Raw genomic sequence first — 17,250 nt, 5'->3', positions numbered from 1 at the left:
ATTTGAGAACTGCAGACCTAGACATTTCAGAAATATTTTCAAACTTAATTTTGTTTAATAAATGTTGATTCTATGGAAGCGTGAAAGGGCCATCAGACGCTAATATGTTTTATTAAGTAAAGGCTGCGGAAAGGATATGGGCAATACCCTCTTGATAAAATAAACTGCATTAGCATATCTATATTACACCAGATACGCATGTTTAACAGTTTCAGATGCTTTAAATAAGTCAAAATATAATTTATTCAACTAATAATATCGAAATTCTTCTCCCTTTCTTTTCTGAGGTGAAGGTAACGATTGACTGGTTTACAACATTGTCATTCAATTTCATCAGCAGCTTCTTAAAATAAATGATGGAAAAGTACTGGCCAACATCAAAATGCATTATGCTTCCGATGAATTGAAAGAAAGGCAGAGAAATGAAATGGTCGACTTATTTTTGGGGTATATTATAACCCTAAAGTACGTCACTTGTATAGTTCTTTGAAAACATGTCCCCAAAGGCAAAATTCGCAGCGTTCGAAGTTGAAACTTCACAAATTTATGTGCTGGTGTAATCAAAAATAAACCCCCAGATGTGCATTTAAAGGTGCTGATTTGACTGTGATTTTTTTCTAAACCAGGGCTCCAGATAATTGTTTTGGCTAATGAATATTTACTCAACATATATTTTTGTGAATGAGTAAAATGGTAAAATCTGAAATTGACTACAAGTAATTTTACTCTTGAAAATTTTTAAATGTGAAAAAACTAGAAATATGTCCATGGGACACAGATGCCCCCACTACATGACATTAAAATGACAATTTTTTCCCAGGTCAGGGGCCAGAACTCCTACAATACTGAATGAATCCAGATGCGAAACCCCAGGTGCACAACTGCACATGCTGACCAATATTCCTGTAAACTTTGGTGACTCTAGGTCAAATACTTTTGGAGCTACGCACGACACAACATTAAAATGACCCATTTTTAACTAAGTCAGTGGCTATAACTCCTACACGACTGAATGAATCTGGACGCGAAACCCCAGGTGCACAACTGCATATGCTGACCAACATTCCTGTAAACTTTTGTGATTCTAGGTCAAATATTTTTGGAGCTACGCGCGACAAAACATTAAAATGACTCATTTTTTACTAAGTCAGGGGCCAAAACTCCTACATGTCTGGATGAATCCGGACGCGAAACCCCAGGTGCACAACTGCACATGCTGACCAACATTCCTGTAAACTTTTGTGATTCTAGGTCAAATATTTTTGGAGCTATGCACGACAAAACATTAAAATGACTCATTTTTTACTAAGTCAGGGGCCAAAACTCCTACATGACTGGATGAATCCGGACGCGAAACCCCAGGTGCACAACTGCACATGCTGACCAACATTCCTGTAAACTTTTGTGATTCTAGGTCAAATATTTTTGGAGCTATGCACGACAAAACATTAAAATGACTCATTTTTTACTAAGTCAGGGGCCAAAACTCCTACATGACTGGATGAATCCGGACGCGAATCCCCAGGTGCACAACTGCACATGCTGACCAACATTCCTGTAAACATTGGTGACTCTAGGTCAAATACTTTTGGAGCTATGCGCGACACAACATTAAAATGACCAATCTTTTACTAAGTCAGGGGCCATAACTCCTACATGACTGGATGAATCTGGACGCAAAACCCCAGGTGCACAACTACACATACTGACCAACATGCCGGTAAAGTTTTGTGACTCTAGGTCATATACTTTTGGAGCTAGGCGCGACACAACGCTAAAATGACCAATTTTTACAAAGTCAGGGGCCATAACTTCTACATGACTGAATGAATCCGAACGCGAAACCCCAGGTGCACAACTACACATGCTGACAAACATTCCTGTAAAGTTTTGTGACTCTACGTCAAATACTTTCAGAGCTACGCGTGACACAACATTTTCGGACGGACGGACGGACGGACAAGGACAAATCTATATGCATCCCCCCAAAGTGGGGGCATAAATAACCAGAAATCAGTTTTATAACATCTTTATTGGGTGTAACACCCATGCATTTGTTTGCAGTTTAGTTTCAATTCATCATTTAAGTTATTTTGCTTCTAAGTTCTTTTTTTTTCCTTGGCTTGCTTTGGCTTCACACTTGCTACCAAATAAAATAGAATATTCAATATACCTTTAGGTTTATATTATGGGGATCAGTTTTGTTGGTTTAAAGAATGCATAGAGTGTTTGTTCACTTTTTTTATACATTCTTAGAAAGAGACATTTTTGTTTATTCCGCACCAGAAATTGATATTTTAAATCGACACCCCTTTAAAATACACTACTGTACCATCAATATTAATTCCCAACTATTTGATATACACAGACATCGAGAGTAAAAAATAGTTTAACATAGGTTTATAGAGTACCATTCAATGCGTGTGTATGTTCAATGTGGGATAATTATTATGCCGACTGTGCTCATGTTACATAAAGCATCCGGACGATTCAGATTTTGTTTACGCTAATAAAAAGTCATTGCGTGCGTTTCTATGTTTTCATATAGATCTACGTTTTATATGCTTAAAAATTATTAGACATGTGTATTCACGATATCGACATTATGGATAAAATCCCGTTTCCCGGTATTAACCACTAATAAACGCCCGTTCCCGTTTTCACGGCGAGGGGGGTATCGGCCATTACGCTACATGGCGGTAGTGTTTAGATTATCGTTTTTAAAATTTTAAACAAAGAAAATTAATAAAAAAGTATTGCAGATTATCATTAAACATTGTTGTAATTAAGGTGTAGCAAAAATATCCCCAAAGTTTACTTTATTTTTGAAATTTTATCTTTTATTCTACTCTGCCGCTGCCGTGGCTCGATACCGAAGGTGTGAAATTATTTGCATTTTTCAAGGTAAACAGATTACTTTTGCCAAAAAAAATGTTGCCGAAGTCGTAGAATAGTATTTCCATTGTGAGAAAGTAAGAACTTTCATAAATTCTTATCTTCTGGCAAAAATAATTGCTAATATTGTACACGGTCTTTATATTTATAATATCAGCAGACCCCTGGCCCTATGTACGGAAATACCGGAAAACGGGATATATCCTTAATGTCGATATGGTCAATATGCATTATTTCAAACTCAAAGCGTAATTTACGCTAATACACATCTTATCTTGAGCCCTGTAAACAATTTTACTTACGAAATATTGATTAAAAGATGGGTAGATATATTAAGCCGGTAATAGTGAAACATATGGTCAAACTAAATCCAACATGAGATATTTAGTATGGAATGAGTAGAGATACACAAGATAACACACAGAAAAAATGTCCTCAAAATATCACTACAGGATACTGAGATATCACGTCATATTTATTGGGGGAAAAAGTATTTTTCAATGTCCGTTATCATGCACCGTGTGCTTTTTTTTCTCTACTTCCGGTAAGAAGTAAACATCGCATTTCCCTGTCAAATTGTTTGAAACACACTCTGTTCGAAGAATACTGGTTATTGTCAAGTGAATCGTGTATGGTAAGTAAAAATATTTATTGGCTGAAGGGTGTCAAATGTCTGTTACTAGGTGAATGCAATATTAAATTATATAGTTGTCAAGGCTGTTTGATTTTTATGGGTTTCCGCGAAGTTCACTACGACAAAGTGTTTTATTAAAAACATGTACTGATACACAGACCAGTATGAAATGTAAGTGTTAGTGGTACTCAGTATTAAAATTGTCAACGATAGCTGAAAAAGGTCTAGTAAAGTTAAATCATGCACATGGGTTATGCATGGAAAATAGATACATTTATGTATACGGAAGCGTGTTTGTGGTAGAAGTATATTTCTTTCGAAAATACTGACTATTTTATATGTCATTGTTATAGAATCAATTTTGTTATATTCAGATCAAAATTTATGACTGCGTTATGCTGTCTGTGGCATAAGTGCTACTAGAAGAAACAATTTTTTTTACTGTTCAAAGTATTGCTATACTATTTGTCTGGTGTTTACTGGATTTCATCATGAGGTAAAACCCTTGCTATTTGGATCTGTAACATTTGATTTTTACAAAATTGTTTTAAATACTTTAATACCAGTGCATATAATTTCCTTTTGAAAATTTGTTGATACACCTTACAGTTTAAAACTAATCTTTCCATTTTTCAGTGCTGAGGAGAATTGTGTTATTTGCGACATGAAAGACGAACGTAAAATAGCAACATTGGGTGAAAAAATGTGTGGATAGTTAATTTCTGCAGCCAGAAATAAAAGTACTCTTATATTATATTCATGCATTTCTGTAATTTATGCTATTCCCTGGTTTATCTAGCGTGGTATATGTATCTAAACATTGAGAAGAATGGAAGCAGAAGAATGCAGTCGCATGTTACTTATTACCAATTTAATTTCAATATTCAATTATGTAGTGTATCTGTATTTAAAGAAAGGTATTTTCAAATCGCCATCTGTTTTTTCTCTACATATCATTGTATCAAAACATTACGCGATACTTGTGTGTCATTGTACCTCCTCCTTTGAAACCTAAACATATTTGATATTTGTACATAGAAGAATGAATCATCAAAGGGACCATAATGAGTCTATTTGTGTCAACCCTTTTATAAATATAGATTATATATTACTCGCCTATTAATCTTAATATCAAATCAGTTGACCTTTATGTTTATTACTCTTTTTATAAAATTGCAGGAGAACAAATGTATGTTAGACCTGAGAAAATTGTGTGCTATGAGTGTAGAAAAATTACTGCTACCCGAATCTACTTGGAGATGCAAACGTACCTCTATAGCGTAGCGAAACGGACACATTGATCTGACTTCTTTTCATTTCAAATGCCTGTTCTGAGGTACAGATTTCAAACAAAATGACAAAAAGGCATATGATGATTTCCAAATTTCAGTCAACAATAAAGAAATATTGGAAGAGAAATCTTCCGTTGTCTCTAATCCGTACATGATCTAGCAGCAGTTGGTGCAAGATATCATCAAAAATGTAGCACACATTTCAGAACAGGATGTCAAGTTCCGACTCGACATCAAACACCTCAAAATACTGTAAAACATAGTAAAGTTAGACCAACAAAAGAATCATCTGAAGAGGCATTTTTGAAAACCATGCATTATTTTGAAAACACTGAAAGTGAGCAAATAGTTTAAATTATTAAATGATCCCAGGCAGAGTCTTTGTAAATAAACACTCTTAACATGATGACATTGAAACAGCTGGTAGTATATCATTCATAATTATGTGTACAAAGGTAAAACAAATGAAACATTAAACACATTTAGGTACAGAAAATTCATTACGAAGGCAACAAGCATATCGGTAGTAAAGATACAGAGCCTAACTCCTACAGAGGCAACTGCAAAGTTTCGTAGTTTTAGAGTGCACTGCCATTAAAATAGAGACATGAAATGGAAAGGAAACGAACCCTCTTGACTTGGGATGGTACAAACGTGTTGATAAACTTAGAGGTTGCTCTACTGGGATGACTGTAGATGTCATGACATTAACACTTAACTGACTTTCATAATCTTGAGAGAGCAATGAAAAGTTTTTCGAACATACTAGCTTTATAATAGAGCATATTCTTACAGTATATCGCATCGCAGAGTTTTGTTCTCACATTTTTGTACATTACGGCTTTGTGTACATTTGCTGTTAGCTGAAAATTGTAATTATGTGTCGATTTTAAAACAGTTTTAACATTTTACTGTAGTGACCTGTTCTATATATACTGTTGATCTAGGATTCTTTTCCTAAATGTTTCTTAATAATTTTTTTATTATTATACTGTTGTTATTATAACATTTATTACATTTAGTGCGAGTTTTAAGGAAATAGTTTAAAGATATTGTATGCACGTTTCATTGATGGGTGGACCCGCCCGCTTAGCTCATTGGGAAGAGCACCGATCTACGGATCGCGGGGTCGTGAGTTGGATCCTCGGGCGGGCCGTATGTTCTCCATGACGACTTGATAATTTTTTTTTTTTTTTTGAGGTCCCTAATTAACCTTACACACAACATATTACAACATATACATATTATAATATTGTACTTATTTTAAACATCAATATTTTCATATAACAATACTATTACAAGTATGGTATAAAAGGTCATAAACGGGTACCCAAGGAACATTCTTTTTAGCAAAACCATATCAAAAAGGTGAAAAAAAGAAAAAGCGGTTATACATGTATGATATATAATGATGCTGAGCGTGCTTGCACAAACTAAAGATTAGTATTATGAAGTATAATTGTAATAATATCTAATTACAAAGTTAACATTTATCTGATGAATAATCTTACAATTGACCAGTTTTGTTTTTCTAAATCTGTAATGTTCAAATTCTTATAAATTTCCCATGCTAATGAAAGGCTCTTCTTAACTCCAGTAACAGTTGGTATAATTCCTTTTCTTTTGCACAAATATATATATCGTTTTTATCTCCAGAAACAAAATTCATATTCAACATTTCTTGGTTTACAACTGAAGGATCCAAGTAAAAAACATTTTTGTTTCATACATTCCATATTTATATTAACATTTGCAGATATGTTTTTTATTCCGCTAAGTAATTCTTGAACAATATGACAATTCCAAAATAAATGTAATAAAGTTTCTTCTTCCATTCTGCAAAATGTACATAAATTATCGTTTCTCCTATTCATTTTATACAACAAAGAGTTTGTACCTAGAGTTCTATGTACTATTCTAGTTTGAAACCACTGAATATATGAATCTCTTGTATATTTGAAAGGTAAACTATATATATATTCCCAATCTAAAAGACTAATATTAAACAAAGAGTTCCATTTTAGTTGACTTGTTGGTTTTTCATTATTTTTTATAAATATACTATAAATAGTTTTATTGTTTTTCAGAATTACAGGCATTAAATAGCTACTGATACAAGGATGTACCACATTGTAATCAATAACAAAGTTGTTATTTTTACTTAATATAAAACTTTTTACACTTCTTTTTAATATCTCATAATGTAAAAAGTTTATTTTACTTCCAGCAATTGTTTCCAAATACTGCAAACTAAGAAAAGACACATAATCTGACATAATATCACTAACAAAGCGAATCCCTCTATCATAGAGTGGTTTTATAAATATACCATTTCCACCAGAGAGAATTTCATGATTATAGAATAGTGGCATATTTCACAATTGTTCAGCCTTATCAATTGGTGTACACTCTATTAATTTAATAAAACATTTTAAAACATCAATCCAAAATTTGTTTGTGAGTTTTCTTATAGTATATTCTGCATACAGTTTACCAGTATTAAATAATTTATCTATATCAAACAAGGTTCTAACTAATCGAAAGCAATTACTCTCACTTCCATTAACACATTTCTTGAACCATGATACTTTCAAGCTGTATGTATATGAAAATATGTCTATCATTTTCAGGCCTCCTTCTTTATAGTCTTTAATGATAAATGTTTTCTTGATTTTTACTCTACCTTCCCATACAAAATCATAAAAAAATATTATTAATTTCCTTCTAAGACTTGATCACTTGGGTTTGGTAACGATATCAGACAATGTGTCAACAAGGGAAGTAACAATGATTTAACAACTATAATTTTACCAATTGGAGTTAGTTTTCTTCTCTTCCAATATGATATACTTTCTACAATTTTACTGATTTTATCTTGAAAATTAAGATCTACTATTTGGTTTAAATCAACATCAAATATAATACCCAGTAGTTTAAACCTAGTTGTACCCCACAAAAGTTTCCATTTTGTTTTTATTGACCTTGTGCTATATTTAAGAGAGCCTATCCAAATAACATTAGTCTTATCAAAATTAACTTTTAATCCTGAGTGAAAAGAAAAACCATGCAATAAGTCAAGTGCTGAGTTCAAAGTATTATCCGAACCATCTAATAATAAAGAGGTGTCATCTGCAAATTAAGAAATCTTATATTCTGTTCCGTCAATAACTATACCTTTAATATTTGAACAATTTCTAATTTTTATAGCCAGTATTTCAGCACAGAGAATAAAAATATAAGATGAGATTGGGTCACCCTGTCGGCAACCACGGCCGCAGCTGAAAAAATTTGATAAAAATACATTTAACTGTACTGATAATTGTGTATTATTTAAGAACATTGTGATCCATTTTCTAATCATTTACGGCTTGATAAAATACATTGTGTCTGAAATCATTCAACCTCCACCTCTGATTCATGTGGGGAAGTTGGTAGTTACTTGCGGATAACAGGTTTGTACAGGTACAGAATCCAGGAACACTGGTTAGGTTAACTGCCTGCCGATACATAACTGAAATACTGTTAAAAAACGGCGTTAAATTCAACACAAATAAAATTGATAGGGGGAGGGGGGGGGGGGGGGGGGGGGTTAAATATATAGTGTAAATTAATGCATTTATTAGTAAATGTCACAACAAAGCTTAGTATAAGCTTTAATTTATGTGATATTTCATACAATCAATGCCTCTGATCGAAGAAATAAATCAACGTATAGGTTTAAACTAATGTATGTTACCTAATGAATGAACCTCTTGATTCGTCTGAATCATTGAATTGCAAAGAGGGTGTCCTTCATAATCTCAGTTTTTAAGATTTTCCAATGGGAATTTTTTTGAGGACTTTTTTTCTAAAATGCTCTAATGTTTAAAGATTATAAAACAATAGAAACATTTCATGTTGGAATTTGTTTAACCTTTTGACATAATATGTGGTAATATGACCGGCCTATATGAATTTACAAACGTTATACTGACTTATATATGATCAGTTAATTACTGTGTGTGCTCTACAGTCTAATGGGTGAAGTTCTGTAAAACAGATTCCCTTGACACTTTAGAGTTATCTACGCCCGTGTTAACACTGGTATTACTATTAGGAGGCTTAGCATCATGAAAAATGGAATACATACATTGAAAAAGTAAAATGAGGTACAGTACCTACCGTAAAACTAGTAAAACCAACATGAATATTTCATATTTTCAACAACTGATGACAACACCTTCGTTGACAGCAAATGGTGTAAAATTATTAAAGGGAAGTCATCACTGTTAGTCAGTTTGATTGTATTAACATTTGCGCGCTTGTATTAAAAATCTTTCAAATGCGCGAAATTATGAGAGATACAGTGAAGTATATATTACATTTGTGTTTATCATATCGTACATAGTGCTCAATAAAATCAAGCGTAACTATAGTAACATTTCAACACTTACTGATGGAAGGCGAATCCAAATTCTTGGCGATATAGAATTTCAGTGTCGCCGCTTTAATACGCAGTGGAACTGCCGTCTTTTTATGATGTAGACAACATCTACTAGATCCTGTCTACACTACTTTCCGGGCATACTGTTTTCAAAAAAATCTTTACGGAAATGATCGAAAAGTTAAATTTCAAATAGAAAATAAAAAGTCATGCGCAATAACTAGTTCTCGTTTATGCACGCGTTACTAACCGTGCAACACGTTTCACTTTTCGCCTTCAACACGCGAGTTGCTCGCGTTATCACGCAAACTCGGGGAAGAAACACGCAGGCGCCACTGTAAATTAACACATGATGAAAATCTTTTATTAAAAGATATATAGCAAAACCATTTGTTAGTTCAACAAAGTTTAATAAGAATTTGTTTGGTATTCATAAAATAAAAGAAAGTTTATTATTTAATAGACCTTGTTATGTAGGAATTTGTATTTTAGATTTATCAAAATATTTAAAGTATGATTTTCATTATAATTACATTAAGGAAAAGTATGAGGGTAATTGTAAATTACTATTTACTGACACAGGTTCGTTGTATTACGAAGTAAATACTGAAGATGCATATAAAGATTTTTATAAAGATTCAGAACTGTTTGATAATAGTGATTACAACCCAAAATCAGAATTTTATTTTGAAGATTGTAGTTTAGTAAGTAAGGTAGCGTGCGTTATTTGACCTTATTTAACCTTTTGACCACTTCTAAAAAAAAAAACAAAGTCAAGCAATTAAAAAACAAAAAATAATAAACAAGTTTTCATAGTACGATATGAAAACCTATAGTAAAATATGATTAAACACTTCCACCAAATATTTATCAAAATCCTACCACGAAAACAGGGTCAGTTTAACCTCACTTAACCTCTTGTTTCTATTTTGTAAGTGCACAAAGTTTAAAACCCGGAAGAAAAATTTACATGTCCTTATTGGTTAAAATAATTTATAATAGTTTGTTCATTTTGTTTTACATTATTAACTTTTAGTATTTTATACAGTAAATCATACAACGGTACTTTGTCTTGTAATATTTTAATGAAAAATAAACAATGATATCCACAGAGTGTACTTGTTTTGTCTTGATATTGAACATTGTTGTATTTTACATTTGGTATATACTTAATTACTTCTTTCGGCGGAGGAAGTCCAAATGGATCAAAGTACATATTATTTATGTAACAAACCCAATGTGTTCCTGACCCAACAGAGTCATCTAAATTGATTATTCCACATTCAACCTTTTCTTTCGTTTTTGGTAAATTATTTCTACTAAATACACCCCTAAAGTTTTTAATTTTTAATTGTTTTACCCATTGTTCAATTTCAAAGTTAGAAATTGGTTTGTTTATAATTTTTTTTTTTTTACTATAGGAATTCGTCTGTAAGGTCTCCTCTGAGAATCAATCTGTATACCCTGGCCATGTCCCTTACCACTTAACAAAGATGTAATCAAAGGTATCCCTAGACTAGCAGCCAGCATACCCAGGAACCCGCCGTCTTGTTTTTGTTTTTGTGTTAATTTAATCACTCCAGATCCTACCAGTTGCGTTCTTTGATTAGGTGTAAGATATGGTGATATAACATTTTTCTTATTATTAGCTACTGAAATCATACCATTTCCAAGTATTTTACTAACACCAGTACTGGCAAGCCCAGACAAAGCGCCGATGCCTAGAGGGGCTAATATTTTTGGAACTATTTTCGCTGCCATTGGAAGAATTTTTTTTCGTAACAAACCAGCCACAGCTCCTAAAAATCCACCATTTTGACCTTGACTGGACATTTGTTATTTTGAAATTGTATTTTCTAATCCCTTCTTATTTGCAACAGCTTTTTTAATTTGATTAATTTGTGTTTTTGTTAAAAGTAAAGTTTCCACGTAATTGTTCATGTTTTAATCTAAAAGTATGTGGAATTTTATTATTATAAGCTTGTGCTAAATTTTTCTTCTGTCCATCTGTTAGGTTAACTTTATATTCAATATAATTTGATACCATTATATATTAAATTTATAAAATTTAGTTTTATATTTAAAATTTATTTTATTTAAACAATAACAAGTTCATTTCCAATAGTATTTATTTCAACTGTTTCTTCATACAATACAATTGCGTAAACACGAATATTAGCTGCCGGTGAAATATTTAATTTAGCTGTTAATGTAATATGCTTAGGATCTTCTGTTATTACTTCCTTTTTATATTCCAAATTAAAATGAACAAATCCAAATAAATCATAAAAGTTTGATCTATTTAGCAGACTTCCAGTAGTCTTATTATTATTTGTTTATAATAATAATTAATTACATCGTCATATATTCTTGATATACTTGTATATTCTGTTTCTGGATAAAAACACCATTACCAACTTCAAGACGACAGGAGCTCAAAGTGCAATTTTTATTTGCTGCATTAATTTTAAATGTATCTAATAAATGTGGATTATGTTCTTGTGAATTACTTTTATCAGGTCGTTGTAAATAAACAAATACATGTTGTGGTTTTGTTACACCAGCCGTTATGCTAAAGGTTATATAATTTTGTTGTATATCAGTTGATTGTGTCACCATTTCCCGTAGGTATGACCATCATCAGCAGCATTAGCTCTAAAAATTAATTCATCATCATCTATCAGCTGCATTTTATTTGAATTTGACTTGGAGGTAAAATATTAGTTTCTAAACCCTGAAAAAAAAGAATAATTATTTAATGGAATTTTAGCATTTACCTCATTACCACCCTGGATTAATTCCTTTCTAATAGCAAACCCCGAATTATATTCAGCTTGGGCAGGCCTGATTTCAGTGCTAGCGCTAGTATCTAAATAAATAAATTCGTTTGTTCCAGTTGTTTTTGTATAATCATTAGATAATTCAACTAAATTTTTTTACATTTATTACTTTGTATAAATTATTACAATCATAAACAATTGTTCCATTTTGTTTAACCACTAACTGATCAATTAATGAAGCTGCATTATTAATTAAAGCAATTTGATCTCCATCAGCATAATTATTACCATTAGCAAACTTATTTACTTTAAAACTTACTTCAAAATAAGGATTAAACCAATCAAATTATGAGCTTCTATCATTAATTGTAAATTGATATCCGTTTTTTTGTTGCTTAACATTATTTCCCAAGACAGATATTAAAGCTGTATCTAATTGAATAGGAGTTAATTCATATCTTTCACAATTTTGTTTTGTTCAAAACATGTATATATTATATATTATTTTATTTTTTTATAAATTAATATGTTAATACGTTTACGTTGAGTTGAAGTTCCAGATCCTGACAATATTCTATTTATTCTCATATTAATATCCTCCTCTTTATCATTATTATTTTTACTGTTATTCTTTTCTTGTAATTCCTTAGCAATTAAATTACCAACTGCCGGAACAGGTTTCTTTTTAAATTTTTCAACAATTTTATTAGCAGCTAAATTTCCAACTTCTGTTCCAACCTTTTTTGTTCCACTTTCTAACGCGGCTTTTCCTGCTGTCAAAGATACCTGTTCCGCGTATATTTTCTTCTCCCGTGTGAGCATCAACATAAATAAATATTCCTTTATTTTTGTCATGAACTTTTTTGTACATTATATAAAACTAAAATTTATATTTCTTTTAAAATTAGTGTAAAACTTGTTTCAACCTCATTGAAATTAATTATTCTACCAAATACATCTGTAATATATATTCTAATTGAATTTATAATATTTTTATTAATTTCAGAATATCCAACTCTTTGTGGTTCTTTTGTAAACGGATAAGCTCTTGTTAAATCTGCAGTACTTAAAGCATAGATAATATCACTGAAATTACCACCAACAAGTGAATTATCAATAAGATCACAATGAATGTAAATTGTATCCGCAGAGTTAGTTATATTTGGTGTTGTAGTTCCCCATTCAGTTTTGTTTACAAATTATTTTTCAAATCCAAGCAAATTTGACATTTCTAAATCCAACATAAAATTATCTTTAATTGAAATCAAAATCTTAAAACTACTTAAATCAAATTCCAAACTTATTGGAGCAAGGTCTGATTTATCAAATTCATAATCACCATTACTTATTAATGTTTCCCTAATATAATTATTAATATCTGTGTAATTGTAAGAACCACTTGTAAATATGATATCTTTCCAATCCTTACCCTTACCATTATTGTAACGAATTCTTTTATTGCCATATTCATCACTAATATTATGCCAAGAATATGTCATAGTGTTAATACTATCCAAACCAACAGCATAAGTTTTATTTTTATCTAAAATTAAAGAACGACTAAATCTGATTGTAAAATCACTCGGAGTATTTTTGTTATTATCTTTAACTGTTTCAGAACTTAATACTATTTTTTGTTCCATTTATATATAATTAAAATTTAAATTCAAGAAATTTTTTTTTAATAATTCATCAATTATTCTAATACCTTCATTTTTTAGTTCTTCATTATTATTTACAGCATTAATTGAACCACAAATTAACTCCAACTCATTAACCAATTCTTCTGGATTACATGAACAAACGTCATAACCCTGTCCTCTAATTACTTTTTTAAATTTCATAGATCTTTTATTGATAGGTAATCCTGACTTTTCTGTTAATTCTTTAAATATTTTTCTTGAATGAATTGTATGTTTTTTATTATTGTTATATCTTTTATTAATCAAATCAATCAAATCATTATCTACTTTAGTGTTTATTACTTCTTTTCCAGTTATTCTATCTTAAGCAATTAATTTGTTTTGACCATAAAGTTTATTAAGATCAATAATTAAATTACCATATTGTCCATTTGGTGAAACTTTATATGGGTTATGGTATCTTATTCCTTTTCCCATATATTTTCCTGATTTTAGAATATTTCTAATATTTTCTCTATATTTTCTTAAATTATCCGGCTCAGCTATAATTGCTTCCTTTTTGCTTTAGATCAAGATCTGTTTTTTTTTGTTTTTTTTTTCTAGTTATTGCACCAGATTCATTACCCAATTTTTTTTATTTCATCCGATGCATGTTCTATGATACCCTCTACTTCTTCATTAGTCATCAGGATTTTTAGATTTGCTATGAAAATATTCAAACACTTCTTGTGGTGTGTTATATTTTTTATATATAAGATCTAAATCAATGTCTTTATTAAAATCAACTGTAAATTCTTTTGGTCTTGCTCCCAATTCTTCTGATTCTTCAGTTGTATCATCAGTTGTTTCAGTTCCCGTCTTTTCTCTTCCATAATCTTCTAATCTCTTAAATTCATCTTGAGGAACCCATCCAACAGGTTTATCTCCCCAATCTACTGGTATATATTCTTGTTGTCTTTTAGATTTTTCAACTTTTCCAGGAGACCCTGTAATTGGTTGCGGTTCTTGGAATAGCTGTGGTAAACCCTGATATGTTTGTATGTCTTTCATTTCATCACCTAATAACGCTAATTGTTGTTTTATTCCAGGTAATGCTTTTAACTGACTTGATAATTTTTCTTTTTGACTTTCTATTCCTTCAGTAATTGGTTTATAAATTTCAGTGTACATATCCCGATTTGTAGCTTTCTTAATTTTTTCTCTCATTATTTCTTCTCTAAGAGCTCTCATCTTTTGCCCGACTAAGATTTTTCTTATTCTTATTTCATTAAGTTTTGATTGCATTTATATAATAATGTAAGATAATGTAAAATAATGTAAGATAATGTAAAATAATGTAAGATATTGTAAGATAATGTATTATTATATATAAATGGAAATTCCAAATTATGATACAAAAAATCTAATAAGTTTAAACAATTTAAGCAATATCCCTTTATGCCGGATTCATGTTTTAGAATGTTAATATGTGGATCTTCTGGATCTGGAAAAACAAATACATTAATGCATATACTTCGAAAACCTCTTATATATTATGATAAATTATACCTATATGCTAAAAACCTAGAACAATCTAAATATCAAGATTTAATTAACCACTTAAGTCAAATTGCAAAAAAATTTAAAGTAGATCCAAATGAAATACTTGAATATTCGGCTGATTCCAACCAAATTGAACCTTGTGAGAATCTTGAATCAGAAAAACAAAAAGTAGTAATATTTGATGATTTTGTATGTGAAGAAAAAAAGGTTCAAAATGAAATAACAAAATACTTTATTCAAGGACGTCACAAAAACTGTTGTGTTATTTATTTAAGTCAGTCTTACTATAAAACACCAAAAGATATCCGTATTAACTGTTCACATTATATTTTATTTGAAAGTCCAGGTAAACGAGAAAATGATATGATTTGTAATGAACAAAATATTAACCCTAAATCTTTTGCTGATGCAACAAATCAAAAATATGACTTCTTATATATTGACAAACCAAGGAAATTTTTTGGAAAAAAACTTTACTGGTAATATATAATGGGAGTTTTTAATAATATAGAACAAATAAGTGAACCTGACAGTATAAGTAAAGTTAAATTTGATATTGATTTAAGTGATTATGCTACTGAAAAACAATTCAAAAAACTTAAAAAGGAAACGGAATCGTATCTTCACAAAAATAAGGAACTTGATAACACAATGAACAGAGCATTAGATATGGGAGGTAATGAAATAATCAACCTAGGAGATCCAGATAAACCCAACGATGCAGTTTCAAGACGATTTGTGTTTAAAAAAGTTCAAAATGTAATAGATGACTATAATCTTGAAGATATTAAAAGTATAAAACAGACACTTGAAGCTCAAGTAAAGAATATTGAAGTTTTAACAAAAGCTTTTAAAAAGAATTCATTATTAATAGTTCAATTACAAGATAAAATTGAAAAAGAAATGAAAGTTATGGTTGATTCTATTAAAGAACTTGAAGAGAAATCTGACTTGACATATGAAAACATAAAAGAAGTATTTAGAACCAATTTTGAAAAGTTATACAATCAAATTCAGGAAATAAATAATACTATGATTAAACATGAAGAACTAAAAGACAAGATTATTGAAGCTGAGAAAAAGTTACAAAATATGTATCAGTTAGAAATGAAAACAGAAGTAAATAAACTAAATACTGAAACTGACAAAAAGCATAAAGATTTATTAGAATTAATTTCAAATAAACTTGCAGAATATAAATCTGAACTGGAAAAGGCAGCTTCACAAAGAGGTGATGACCATGACACAGCATTAGATAACCTTAAAAAAGAGCTCATTTCTAAAATAGATGACTTTAGAAAACAACTTTAAATTTGGATTAGTACTGTTGACAACCGTCATAATTTAAAGTATGCAGACTTAAGTAATATTACAAAAAAATTACAAGAAGATATTAATGAATTTAATGCTAAAGTTGAAAAACATGAAAATGAACTGTACTTTGTAGTTGAAAAATCAGTTAAACAAGGAGAATCAATTACTGCTAATGCTAAAGCAATTAACATAATTAATGATCAGCTAGAAAATTTAAAGAAACAACTTGTAGACATGATTAATAATGTTGACACACGCCACAATTTAAAGTACGCGGAATTAAGTACACTTACAGAAATGTTAGAAAAAGATATCAGCGAATTTAATAATAAAATTAAAAAAATAATAAATGATCTGGACTCTGTAGTTGAAATATCAGCTAAACAAGGAGAATTAATCACTGCTAATACCCAAGAAATTTCTACTAATGCCGAAGAAATTACAAAAGTAAAACATATTTTTTTAAAACAAGAAACACAATTAGCTAGAACAAAGGGTGTTGTTGACAATCTATCTGCTTTTGAAGTTGCTACAACAAAACGACTTGATGATTTAGCTGAAATAATTCTTAAACTTAAAAAGAAAGATAAAAAATAAAAGAAGAATTTGAAAAAGAAATAGAAAAAGTAAGACGTGAAGTGTTTCTTTTTGAATATAACAGCGGTTATAATGAAGGAGAATCCCTTGTAGCATATTCATACATAAAAATGAAAAAGTATATCGATCG

At 30.4% G+C, this 17,250-nt stretch overlaps 1 long non-coding RNA gene across 1 annotated transcript; it reads left to right on the top strand.

Moving 5' to 3' along the window:
• Nucleotides 1–916: 916 nt before the first annotated feature.
• Nucleotides 917–6,120, top strand: LOC123543374 (uncharacterized). Its single transcript, XR_008371873.1, has 3 exons — nucleotides 917–3,529; nucleotides 4,166–4,269; nucleotides 4,709–6,120. It is a non-coding gene; the product is annotated as an uncharacterized LOC123543374 (long non-coding RNA).
• The last annotated feature ends 11,130 nt before the right edge of the window (nucleotides 6,121–17,250 follow it).

Source organism: Mercenaria mercenaria, chromosome 7, assembly GCF_021730395.1.
Source record: "Mercenaria mercenaria strain notata chromosome 7, MADL_Memer_1, whole genome shotgun sequence".
NCBI classification, from domain to species: Eukaryota; Metazoa; Mollusca; class Bivalvia; order Venerida; family Veneridae; genus Mercenaria; species Mercenaria mercenaria.
The sequence above is the reverse complement of the archived record's forward strand: the minus strand, read 5'-3'. Positions and strand labels throughout refer to the sequence as shown.